The following is a 14493-nucleotide window of genomic DNA, read 5'->3' on the forward strand; positions in this document are numbered from 1 at the left end:
TCTTAATTTGTATTTTGTACTTGTAACACTTAAAGTCTGTAAAAATGTCAAAGGACAAAACTGAAGTCTTTTTCTATAAATAGTGTCAAGCCTAAGAATTCTATGTGGAAGAAGATCAAGAAGATCATGCCTCAGAAGAATTATGAAGAAGCTTGGAGTTGAATAAATTTGTTTTAGAAAAAATATTCTAAGTCAAGATCTCTACAAGTCACAGATTTAGTGTTATAGAGAAGTCATTCGAGAACTCAAAATGACTTATCGAGAAGTCAGGAAAGGCACTGGAGAACTCATAAAGATATCGACAAGCCAAAATTAAAGACATGGAGTTTGGAGATATCGACAAGTCATTTCTTCACTAGAGAACTCAGAGTTATGTACAAGTCAATATTCAATGGAGAACTCTGAGTTAGCGATAAGTCAAATTTCACTAGAGAACTCAGAGATATCGATAAGCCAAAATTCACTAGAGAACTCTGAGTTGTCGACAAGTCAAATTTGACTAGAGAACTATGAGTTATCGATAATTCAATAAGCCATTAGAGAACTCAGAGATATCGATAAGTCAAAGTGAAGATATGAAGACTAGATCTCTACAAGCCAAAATCGCTTATAGAGAACTCAGAGACCTCTACAAGTCAAATTTGCTATGGAGTATTAGAGATCTCAATAAGCTAATATACTTATCGAGATGTCAAGTTCTCTATAAAATGAAATGGAGATCTCGAGGTAAAATCTCAAAGTACAAAGTTGCAGATCAGTTCAATATCCAAGATTAATAATCAACAAATAATTCAAACAGCTGGATTGACAAGTCTACAAAAAGCAGCTTGAAGGATGTGCAAGATCAATGGTGAAGATTAACTGACAAAGGAAGATCAAGATAATCACAGGATGCTAAAGATATGCTAATCCAGAAATAGAAGATATACTTTTCTATAAATGAAAATGACAAGTGATTGTTTAAAAAAGCTAATAGCATGTCTTATTGTACACTGTGTAAAACTAGCAGTTAGTTGAATTATAAAGTTAACACTGGTCCTTTAGTCAGTTGTAACAATTTAGATAGAATATCTTGTAACTCTCTCAAGAAGAAGCTAAGCTCTTTATCAACAAAGAGCCTAGAAATTTTGTAGCAAAACATTCTTAATTTTAATATAAAATTAAGTGAATTTTAAAGATTTGTGTTCTTTATTTTCTGCAAGCTTAATTTCTTCATGAACACATTTTTACTACAAGATTTAATTTACTTTGTTCAACCATAAAAGATTCAAGAAAAGCTCAAAAACAGTAAAACACATTCACCCCCTGTGTGTTATTCATTTCCTAACACTCCCTAAAAGTCCGAAAGCTTTTTCCATCTCTTGGATCCACATCTCGACTGTTGTCGGATCAGTTGCTCCATCAAAAGTTGGCGGGTTCAAATGCTTGAACTGAGAGACGATGTTGGGATTCGGTTGTTGATTCACAAGTACAGCTAGGATTTCAGCCAGCTGGTCAAAGATATTTATTCCTTCATCATTGTTGCCCTGATTTTCATTGTCGTTCTGATTTTCGTTGTTGTTCTGATTGTTACCATTATCCTCGTCCATCTTTTCTAAAATACACAAAACAATTTCTAAACTTATAGTCAATGATCAAAAAGCACAAAGTCAATCATATCAAATAATCACACAAACTAATATCTAAATCAAATATAATTTCTATAGTCTACAGGATCGCAACCTAAGGAGTGTACTAGTCCCATACCTAATACACTCTGAAGATACCAACTGTAACCGGCATCTAATTCTTATTCTTATTCTTTACACCATATTTTGCCAGGGGTCGACATCTAAAGTTCAATAATTACGCGCCCTTAATAGGTATCTAAAGTTGGACACTCGTGCGCCTACTAAGGATATCTAAGGCTAGTTCCGGAACTATAGCATATATTACGAATGGGTTCAAAAATATAGAGATTGGGTTCTAATTTTCACAAATACATGTATCTTATAATTTCGAAATCAAAGTTCTTATATCTTATACGAAATCAAAAACAGAATTGAATTATCTTTTTCAAAAATTAAAAGTAAATCAAAAATACTTACCTCGAAGTCGACACTTAAATCCGAAATTAATAACACGAAGAAATCCTATATTATAAATCACGCCAAGTCAAACAAATATCCACCTTTAATTTTCTTAACAATTTTAATAAACACTTAACATACAAAGTAATCATTAGTACAGGACTACAAGCTAATTAGCACGTAATACATGTATGGTGAACACAATAGAAGAAATCATGTACTTGATAAATCAACAGAATACTAACTTATATTAATATAATATGATTTTCTAAATCAATCCATTTTCCTCCTATTGCCGCACATAATTATATACATGCACTAACACCTAATAATATATTAACATTCATATACAGATGGATATTATTTTTATTATTGTTATTCTTTTAAAATATTTTATTTACACATAACTCACTTAAACAAATAGCTCGCAATCGATGACACAAAAATCAACTTAATTATGCGTAGTTCTAATGCTGATCACACAAAATAATTATGCTGTGAAAATTATAATAATTTACTAATTTTAAAATATGCATATAACGATGAACTAATTAATTAGCACTACTAACAATTAGGCTAAAAAAATTAATAAAATAATTTACCTAATACTATACATAAACACATGAGTACAGTTTATCAAGTAAGCATATGTTCAAACATGTTGCAATATCTGATCGTAGTACATAAGAGAAAAAAACACACCTGCAGAGACCGAGATCTGTACAAGTCATTCAACAATGTTATAGGGTTCTTATATAGGCCAAGAAAAATAAAGACCTTAAATTTAATTAGGTAATACTAAAACTTGGTCCTAAAATTTCTACGACCTCTCTAAGTAAATTCCAAAAACTAAAATATTTGACATATACAATTACCTAAACTAAAAAGCTTTTGATTTTCTAAATTATTCTTACACTTATTTCCACAAATAACAAATCTTTTACCAACTCAAATAACTTGCACAAAAAGTTTTTAAAATATTCTAAATAAATATTTATCTATACGAATTAATATCTAATATTTAATAAATAAATTAAAAATAAAATCACAGATTTTACACCATCGATCGGTGGCCGTGGAAGCTCTTGTAGTCTCTTCCGGCGAAGACGAAGAGTTCTCCGATGAAGACCTCCAGTCTTAGGTTTTTCAATTTGTAATTTTTATTTGTACTAGATATCTTGCCTTCGGGCCTTGCTTCGTAACTTAACTCGCCTCGGGGAAAAATTTTAATATTTCAAATGCGTCCTTCCTTCGTCAGCATTTTTATTTATTCGTACTATATCTTTGGCTTTTTTCCTTAACAGTTTTTGCGTAGTATTTCTTCTCCTTCGGCTTTATTTTTGCCTTAGCAGTTTCTTATGCAATGTCTATCTTCGGCCCCGAGTGTCAAGGGGCGAGTTTTTGTTCCGAAAGGAAACCTTTGACCGTTGATGCGGAAGAAATACTATCGTTTTGGGTGAAGGAACAAGGGAATCACCTTCTTAGGGTTTCCCCTAGGGGAGTCCTCCTTCGTTCCATCGGTCAAAATTATACTTAGAAAAATATAGGTAAAACTGTTAGCCTTAGTTTTAAACTTAAAGGGGGAGGACTCGTTTTCTTCGGGATCGCCCCTAAACGAGACCTTCTTCGCCCTTAAAGTTCCATTGTAAAAATGTTGTGAGATTTTAAGTTGAGGACGAAAGGCTTGTCTTCTTCAGGATCGTCCCTAGACAAGACCTTCTTCGTTCCTTCAACAGTAACGTGCTTCTGTGATGGACAAAAATTATTAGGGAAGGACTAAGGAGAATGTCTTCTTTTAGGATAACCCTTAGACATTCTTTGTTCGTCTTTGTCATGTCCATCTAAGTTATAATGTTATGGCAGTTATAGGGCGAAGGATATTATTCTTTTTAGGATTGTATCCAGATAATATTCGTTCACCCTCTCATTTTTTAAGCCGATCAAGTGTGGCGAGGGAAGGGTTTATCTTCTTCGGGATCGCCCCTAGATAATACTCATTCGCCCGCTCAACTTATCATAATTTTAAAGTAATAAAGTTGTGCGAAAGAAGTATATTTTTCATTGATGATTAAGTCATTACACTTTTCACATAGATTTCAGAATGAATTATAAATGAGAAATAAAAGAAAATTTTCTTACTGATAAAATTTTCGAAGACGGCTAGCATGCCAAGTGTTCTTGACGATCTCTCTGGCTAGCGTTTCCAACTTGTAGGTTCTGGGACGAATGACATCAACCCCTTTTTAAGGTCCTTCTCAGTTTGGCTGAAGCTTCCCTTGTCTTGTTGGCATGGATGCAGCTAACTCCCGAAGGACCAAGTCACCAACACCGAATGATCTTTTCTTGACATCCGAATCATAGTGTTGAGCGGCTTGCAGTAGGTATTTTAGGTTTCTTTGGTGAGCAGCTTCTCTTTCCTCTTTTAAAAAGTCTACATTTGCCCTTATTCTGAAGTTATTGACTTCCACGTTATAGGCTTCTGTTTGATATGCTTCTAAGCCCACTTCGACCGAAACTAGGGCATCTGTTCCATATGCCAGCCTAAAGGGAGTTTTCCCAGTCGACTATCTGGGAGTTGTTCGGTAAGCGCATAAAACCCATGGTAGCTCCTCGTCCCATCTTTCTTTGGCTTCACCCAATCTCTTCTTAATCCCTTGAAAGATTTTCTTGTTAGCCACTTCGATCGGCCTCGTTTCCTTTTGGATGTGTAACTGAATTGAACTTATGTTAAACTCCAAAGTGATGTAAAAACTTTCAAAATTTATTCCCAACAAAATGAGTTCCATTGTCTTATACACATATCTTCGGAATCCCGAACCTTAGGATGATTTGCTCAAGGAAAAATTTCTTGGCCGCTTCTTCAGTTATGGCGGATATTGGCTTGGATGCGACTCACTTGGTCATGTAGTCAATGGAGATTATATAGTATTTCTCCTTTCTTGTGCTGGTGGGAATGATGTCGACCATATCTATGGCCCACATGGGAAATTGGATAGGGATGAGTACCAAGGCCATTTCTTCTAGGGGCTGTTTTGGAACTGTGGTGAAGAGTTGACATTTTCTGCACTTTTTAGTATATTCGCTTGTATCGGCTCGCAAAGTCATCCAAAAGAATCCCTGGAGAAGGATCTTAAAGGCAAGTGACCGACCAGCCAGATGTTCTCCACAAATTCCTTCATGCACCGCCTCCAAGGCCTGTTGTTGCTCTTCAGGATTCAAGCACCTTAAGAGGGACTGACTGGTCGACCGACGATACATCTTTTCGCTAACAATAGTATAGCTCGATGCCCTATATTTTACCTTTTGGGCCTCCTTTCGCTCCAGGGGGAGGAGTCATTTTTCCAGGAAATTTCGAATAGGGGTCATCCAATCGGTGCTTTGGTGTATTTCGAGACAATCTTTCTTTTCGATCGAAGGAGTCTTGGCTTCGGTGAGGTAGATAGAACCTGTTAGGCTCTTTGTCTCAGCCAAAGCTAGCCTGGATAAGGCATCCGACCGACTGTTATTCTCCCTACTTATCTGATTTAGTTTAAAAGTTTCAAATAACAAAGAAGAATCTTTAGCTTTGTATCATAGGCGTTCGTATGGGGGTCCCTTGTTCGTATTCCCCTGAGAAGTGTTTGACTACCAGCATGGAGTCACTAAATGACCTTAAGTGCTTCGCTTCAAGCCTTCGGGCTAGCTCCATTCTAACTAGGAGAGCTTCGTATTCTGCCTCATTGTTGGTAGGGGGAAGTTGAACCGAATGGTTTGGCATATTTCAAACCCTTCAGGACTAAACAAGATTAACCCAGCCCCACCGTTCTTTCCTGTGACCGAACCATCTACAAAGAGCTTCCATTTTCCTGGTGTCCGAATGAGTTGTTCCTCGGGTGCAAGGTCCTTCGGTCTCGAGAATGTGCATTGTTAGTTGCTAAACACGCGCTAATAATACACATAAGTATATGAGTTCGCAAGTAATATAGAATCTTTTCTAGTTCGTTCCCACAGAGAATGGCTTTGGTTAACTAATTAATTAATGCACTTAAGCAACAATGTATGGTTATTATTCAATGCTAAGATGATAACAAATTGAGGTTGTTTATAACTAAGAATTAAACTAACAATTATAACTAAGAGAATAAAATTGACTGAGTTAATATATATGACAAACATGAGATTTTAACTTTATTAAATACTTCATTCAACAGCCTTATTGTTCTCAACCTTAGCATGTAATGGTGATGAAACTAATCAAATAACACGAAACTGATAAATGCTAACTTTCATTGCACGAATATCATACTACCAGACATCCACAAAAGAGATAGAAGCTGAATAGACACCAATCATATTGAGACCCTATATGTCTATAGAATTTGACAACATAATGGTTAGAGCACAAATTATCTATCTTGATTACATAGGGCAAGTAAGATGGTTAAAATTACCCACGAATCATAGATAACAAATACATGAACCTATGCTAGCATGGCAAGTTCTAAATCCTTAAATTCACTTTCACTTCATTAAGAATTAACACACTATCTTATAAGTTCGTGACGCTCATAAGACGAATACGCAAAACCAATACTAGGTTATCATACAATCACCACACACTAAGGCATCGAAATAAATTAACTAAAGAAATCAGTAAATAAATCTGTTAAAACCCCACGATAACGATTAGCCCATAATCGGACACATCATCAACGTGGGTTCCGATGAAAGCATGGTATAACAAACATAGTCTTTATAATGAATAAATAAAACCAAGTGCAAAACAAGATTAAGGTTCACAAATAAGAAAACTAGCATCCAAGTTACAACTTAGAACAAAGATTCACAAGTAAAAACAAGATCTTCTTTTTTTCGTTGAATAGTGCTAATACGGTCTTCTTACGGCTCTCCTTGATATTTCTCTGGCTTGATATCTTATTAAAAATGACCTAAAGTTGCTTATATAGCAGCCCCAACCAGCAAAGAAGTCTTCCAATTCGAATTAGAATAGAATCAGAATTCTGCATCCCGACCTAGGGCGGCCGCGCGCTTGATCAGCGAGGGCGCTCTGGCTTTCTGAACTTCGGGCGCGGGCGCGCGCTTGATTAGCGCGTGTGCGCTGGGCTTCTGCCAGAAATTAACTTCTTCATTTTTCTTACAGATTGGAGCCGGTCTTCCACGAGCTTTTATTCCAACGCCACCTTGACACCAAATTAGCACCAAAACAATGTTAATTCACCTGATTACCTAGATAACGCTTGAAATGCAAAAACACTAGAAAATACATTAAAAAACTTAACAACTTGAGTATAGATGCATCAATTCAAAGCTTTACGGAGCGTAATAAAGTGTCATAAATACCACTCAACAAACCCCCAAACTTGAATCGATGCTTGTCCTCAAGCATAAACAGACTCAAAAAAAACAAGAAATAAAAAATACATGAATGCAACTAAATGAATGCAACGATCCCCATAGAATAACTAAACCAATCAACAAGCAACACCTCAGCAAATGCAGTTATTCGCATAAAGATCAATCAAAGCTCACAAATCAACCTACAACCCAAAGACGTGCGTGTGTGCAAATGCTTAGAGATATACTATCGTAACTAGATTGACAATCATGACTCACTACTTATCAAAACAATCGCAAGTTTATAAATAGAATAAAAGCTAAACTCAAAATAACTTATAACACTTCAATTTTTATATCGGAGTTTAACATGGATTCATGCTTTTATTCACAATAAACAACACAAGTATGCTTATTTGATCGTGTAATGAGTGAGGTCCACAAAAGATTTATACAATAGTACCCACGTAGCGAATGTTAGGTTAGCGGATCCCAGACTATAAAATCCTTAGGTCACTAGGCACAAAGTCCCCTAAGAACTTAATAACTCGAGTACTAAAGAGCCCACTCGTGATCAATTATTCAGAACACTTATTTTTTTTCTTTTTTTTTCTTTTCAACAAATTTTTGAATGAGTGCGTTTCGCTCCATCTCATTCAACCCTAGACTACTCATATAAATATGAGCCGGCTACTAGCCATTTGACACCTAGCCACACAACTAGCAATGAAATCCAATTTTCTCCAATTTTTAAATATCCGTGTATTTTATTATTTAAAAAATATCCTAAATTCTAAATATAAACAAGTAATTAAACATCGACAAACAAATAAACCATGACCATGATCTATCACTCTAGTAACCTATAAGACTTCATGAAATACAAGTGTCTCTAGCATGCAAATTAATTCGACAAGACTCAACATCACTAAATACGACATCACTACACTAGCATCAATATCACAAGTCAATTGGAAAAATCATCTAAGGGTTCTTGTTATAATGCAAATACATGAAACTAAATGAACAAGATATCATAAAAACTACCAAAGATAAAAAACTACATGGCAAAATATGCAAACTATATAAACTAAACTATCATGAATATGCAACTATATATGACTCACACAAAAACATATACCTTCAACTACTACCCCAAACTTAAATTATTCACTGTCCTCAGTGAAGGTAATAGTAAGGAATTCAGGCATACCTACTGCGAATCAGAATCCTCATCCTCAACGGGTCGAGTGCCAGGCGTGTCCGGAGGCGGATAGACGGAGTCCTCACCAAATACTGGCCACTGAATGTTAACACCGGTGGCTCTAAAAACTGTCCCAAGTGCCTGGGTGAGATCATGTGCAAACCGACTATGGATATCGTGAATCATATCCATTCTCCGCGCTAGACGCCTATACAACATCGAACTCAAACCAGCTCCAACATCTGCTCCTGCTGCTTCCTACTGCTGCTGCGACGAACCAACCTCCTCTCCTAACTGAGCCCTCCAAGCTGCTCGACGGGCATGCTGAGAACCTCCCCCAGTAGCCTGATTCATGGGCACACCACCTGGTAGATGATCATATGAATACCCAAGCCCCTTAGGATTGGGCTTCCCTCCATACCACTCCTGCATGCTCAACAGTGTAGAACTGTCGATATGAGCACTGGGAAGCCGAAGCTGCTCATGTGCGGGCCAATGAACACCAACTGCGACACACAACTTTGTCACTACAGACGCATACGGAATAACACCTGTAGCACCTCCTCTCAAGAATCTCAAAATACCCTAATAAATTACCATCCCCAAATCAAAGTAATCACCCTGAAGAATACCCCATAGCAGACGAGCACGCTCCATAGTAATCTCATGCACATGCGAAGATGGCATGATGTTAGCACAAATAAATGAGTTCCAAGCTCATGCAAACCTGTTCATGCACGACGCAGGGAACGTGGAGTAATCAGTAGTGCCCCTCTTGAACTTCCAATGAGTCTCAAGCACACACAGAGTCGTAACGATCAGATCCAAGTTGAAGTCCACGGGAGTCTTATCGATCCAAGTGTCCTGACCCACCTTCCTCGTGGGCTGCTGATAAGTGGATTTTATATCCACTTGGAATGCTTCATTACAAGCTTAAATTGGTGTTTTGGACTCAAGTTCTTGGTATTTTGATGTGTTTTTGTGTTATTGCATTTCAGGTATCAGTTAAATAAAGAAAGGAGCTTTTACAGGAAATATGATGAAAAGTGATCAGATTTGGAAGCCAAGGCCATTGTCAAGTTGTATAGAATCTCGTTAGCTTCGCGTGGGCAGTTGAATTGCCTAATTATGACAAGTACAACTCAAGTTATGGCCAAAACAAGATTCATCAAAGTTTTTCCAGACAGGCTGCAGGCGCCCGCCTGCTGGTGGAGGCGGCCGCGTGCTGATGTGCGGCTGACTTCGCTGATTTTGCTGAAAAAGCCTTTTTTGAGTGGAATTTGACGATTTTAAGGGTCCAGGTGCAAAATAGGCTTATATATACTTAAAAAAAAGGTTTTCATCATCCGGGAAGATTGGAATACCAAGGAGAAGACCTAGAAGCACAAAACAACTCTGAAAAAGAAGATCTTGTTTTCAACTTGTGATTTTTTGAATTAGTTGTAATTTTGGAAGCTCGTTTCGTTCTTGTTGAACCTAGATCTCGTTTATTCGTAATTTGATTATAATTTAGCTTATTAAGACCTTGTTTATACCATGCTTTCATTGGAACCCATGGTGATGATGAGTTTGATTATGAACTAATTATTGTTATGGGTTCTAGCGGATTTACTTATGGATTTCAATAATTAATTTGTTTTGATACCTTGGTGTGCGGTGATTGATTTATATCCTAGTATTGGTTGTGCTTATTCGTCTTATGTGCGTAGCTAACATATAAGATAGCGTGTTAATCTCTATTGAAGCAATAGTGAATATAGAGGTTTAGAACTTGCCATGCTAGCATAGGTTCATGTATTGTATGCATGATTAGTGGGTAACTCTAACCGTTTTACTTGCCCTATGTAATCAAGATAGATAACTTATACTTAAACCGTTATGTTGTCAAATTCTATAGACATATAGGGTCTCAATATAATTGGTGCCTATTCAGCTTCTATCTCTTTTGTGGATGTCTAGTAGAATGGTACTCGTGCAACGAAAGTTGGCGTTTACTAGTTTCGTGTAATCTGATTATCGTCATCACCATTACATGCTAAGGTTAAGAACAATGACTTTGAATGAAGTAGTAATGAAGTTAGGATCCCATGTTTGTCATATATAGTAATTCGACCTCAATTCTCTTAGTTAATGTTATTTAGTATAATCTCTTAGTTTAATCAAAACCCAATTTGTTATTTGTCTTAGCATTGAGCGATAACCATACATTGTTGCATAGGTGCATAAATTGAACTTAACCTAAACCAGTCTCTGTGGGAACGAATCTGATTTATATCTTATACTACTTGTGAATGCATATACTTGCGTGAATATTTACGCGTATTTTCGCCCTACAAGTTTTTGGCGCCGCTGCAGGGGAATCGGTGTTAATTTTTAGTTTATGTGCTTGTCATCAGTGATCGTTAAATTTCACTGACTCGGACTCTTTTACTCTCACGATTTATTTGTTTGTGTTTCAGGCACTCATTACAATGGGAGATCCAGCAGCACGAACGAAAGCCTTGATGGATTTTTCTCAACCCAAGATCAATGACATTCAATCTAGCATTGTCAGGCCAGCTATCACAGCTAATACCTTTGAGATCAAGCCTGGAATAATTTAATGGGTGCAAAATTCAATCCAGTTTGGGGGTTCTTCAACAGAAGATCCCAATATGCACATTAGGGATTTTATTGAGATCTGTGACACCTTCAAGTTCAACGGTGTTTCTAAAAATGTTGTGAAGGTGAGACTGTTCCCATTCTCTCTGAGGGACAAGGCTAAGAGCTGGTTACACTCTCTACCAGCTGGTTTGATTACTACTTGGGAAGATCTTGCTCAGAAGTTTCATACTAAATTCTTCCCTATGGCGAAGACAGCTGTAATCAGGAATGCTCTTGCTCAATTTGTGCAGCAATCAGGAGAATCTTTATATGAAGCTTGGGAGCGCTACAAGGAGATGCTTAGGAAGTGTCCTCATCATGGAATGCCTGATTGGATAATCGTCAATTATTTTTACAATGGGTTGGGAGCACAGTCCAGACACATGCTCGATGCAGCAGTAGGCGGAGCATTATGGGCAAAGAGCTATGAGGAAGCTTATGATCTAATTGAACTGATGGCTGCTAATGAATATCAGTATCCAACCTAGAGATTTCCATGGGCAAGGTAGCAGGAGTTCTTGAAGTGGATACAGCTACGACTATCACTACTCAACTAAAGGCGTTGTCTATAAAGATCGATTATCTGGCTAATTATGGTGTTAAGCAGATAATTAGTGTTTGTGAGCTGTGTGTAGGTCCGCATGCGACGGAGCAATGCGCTATATCTAGTGACTCAGCTCAGTTTGTGAGCAACTTTCAGAGATCGCAGTAACCAGTTCCAGACACTTATCATCCTGACAACTGGAATCATCCTAACTTCAGCTGGAGCAACAATCAGAATGCGATGCAACAGCCATTCCAGCAGTTTGGAAATAAGCTATTCAATCTTCCTGGTTTTCAGCAACAAATTACACCAAAATAACAAACTCATGATGCATGTCTATCTTCAAATGAAAAATCTGAATTAGAGGAGTTGCGGCTTATGTGCAAAAACCAGGCTCTTATATGCCAAAGTCAGGCTGTTTTTATCAAGACTCTGGAGAACCAAATAGGGAAAATTGCTAATGCCTTATTGAATCGACCACCAGGAACGCTTCCTAGTGATATAGAAACAAATCCAGGAAAGGGCGAAGTTGAAGAACAGGTGAACGCCATCACCTTAAGGTTTGGAAAGGTGGCAAGCCCCCAAATTCAGTAAGACGAAGAGCCTGAAAAATCTCAATTTTCAGAAAATGCAGTTGTGGCTGAAGAAGAAGTGCAGAAGGAAGCAGAGGTGGAACCAAGGAAGACTACTGTGAAACACACTCCTCCTGAGGGTAATACAGGGGAGAAATAGATCTATCCTCCACCTCCTTTTCCTAAGAGGCTGCAGAAGAAAAAGCTGGATAAGCAGTTTGAGAAGTTTTTGGAGGTGTTCAAGAAACTTCATATCAACATACCTTTCATTGAAGCTCTTGAACAAATGCCTAGATATGTGAGGTTTATGAAAGGTTTTCTCTCTCAGAAAGTGAAGCTCGATGACTTAGAGACTGTTGCTCTTACGGAGGAATGCAGTGCTATGCTGCAACAGAAGTTGCCTCCGAAACTTAAAGATCCTGGAAGCTTCACTATTCCTTGTACTATCAGAAACTTGTCGTTCGACAAATGTTTATGTGATTTGGGAGCTAGCATCAATCTGATGCCCTTATCTATCTTCAAGAAGCTTGGTCTTCTTGATCTGAAACCAACATACATGTCATTGCAACTAGCTGACCGTTCCATCGCTTATCCACGAGGTATAGTGGAGGATGTCTTGGTCAAGGTGGATAAACTCATCTTCCCTGCTGACTTTGTAATTCTTGATTTCGAGGAAGATAAGAAGATTCTCATTATTTTGGGAAGACCATTCTTGGCTACAGGCCGAACTATGATCTATGTGCAAAAAGGAGAGCTTTCGATGAAGGTTTACGATCAAAAGGTCACTTTTAATGTGTTCAAGGAAATAAAGTTACTCACAGCTAAAGAGGAGTGCTTTCAAGTAGAGTGGGTCGACTCTCTAGTAAATTCAGAGCCTGAGCAATTGCCAAAGTCAGATACCTTAGGGAGAGCCTTAACAGGGGAATCAGTTATTGAAAATGAAGAAGGAACAGAGCAACTACAGGTTTTGAATGCACCTCCGTGGATGAGGATGTTGGATTTGCCATTCGATTCTCTTGGGTTAGCAGAGCTGAAAATTTCTCAGGAGCGTTTTGAACCATTTATTCAAGAAGCTCCCACACTTGAGCTCAACCGAAAGCCAGATCACTTGAGTTATTCATTCTTAGGTGCACCCCATGATAAGGGGTTGGGATATATTTTTGATGATGCAGAGAGTGGCTGGACGGATCTTTTAGTGCCTACAGAGGGTTCTTCTCATGCGCCATACACGGTTGATAGGACTGGTGTTGGTGATGAGCAGTACAGGCGAGTAATTAGGCGTATGGAGGCCATGCACGACATTCACCATCGTTTTGCTGCAGGTTTGACACAGGCTTTGGGCACTATTTTCAGAAACATTGGTGGCGAGGTTGATTGGCCACTTGATCCTCCACCCGAGGAGGGTGATCTTTCTGAGGACTAGGTATGCCTGAAATCCTTATTATTACCTTCAATGAGGACATTGAAAATTTGAAGTTTGGGGGTGATAATATAAGGATTAGTAGTATGTGTATCCATATAAATTCATATAGATTCATATTGCATGTTTAGTTGTAGTTCATTCATATTTTTGCATGATTGTTTATTTAGGACATATTTGTTTGTTTTTATGTGATTTCATATAGTTGCATTTGCATGCATATTTAGCATGATCCTTTAAGATGAACTATGATATTTGATAAGTTGATGTTGATTTGAGTGTGGTAATGACGAATAGAGGGATGTTTAAGTCCTAATGAATTAATTTGCATCCCAGAAACAAATATTTTCACAAAGTCTTATAGGGTTGCTTTTGATCTGGATCATGATCATACTTGTTTGTTGTTGAGATTTAATCACTTGGTTATATTTAGAATTTGTGATATTCCCATAATGACGTAAAAATACTGATTTTTTTATCTGGAGAAAAACTTGGATTTTATTGCTAGTTGTTGTAAGGCTAGGCGTCAAATGGCTAGTTGCCGGCTCATATTTTTATGAGTAGTCTAGGGTTGAATGAGATGGAGCGAAATGCACTTATTCAGAAATTATTGAAAAAAAAAGAAAAAAAGAGAAAAAAAGAAAAAAAAGTATGTGTTTATGCATAATTGATCAAGAGTGAGCTCTTTAATACTCGAGTTATTAAGT

At 37.5% G+C, this 14493-nt stretch overlaps 1 non-coding gene across 1 annotated transcript; it reads right to left on the minus strand.

Moving 5' to 3' along the window:
• Nucleotides 1-11468: 11468 nt before the first annotated feature.
• LOC141722851 (small nucleolar RNA R71) lies at nt 11469-11575 on the minus strand. The gene has a single exon (XR_012575850.1). It is a non-coding gene; the product is annotated as a small nucleolar RNA R71 (small nucleolar RNA).
• Nucleotides 11576-14493: the final 2918 nt, after the last annotated feature.

The sequence above is a fragment of the Apium graveolens genome, chromosome 4 (assembly GCF_009905375.1).
Source record: "Apium graveolens cultivar Ventura chromosome 4, ASM990537v1, whole genome shotgun sequence".
Classification (NCBI taxonomy): Eukaryota; Viridiplantae; Streptophyta; class Magnoliopsida; order Apiales; family Apiaceae; genus Apium; species Apium graveolens.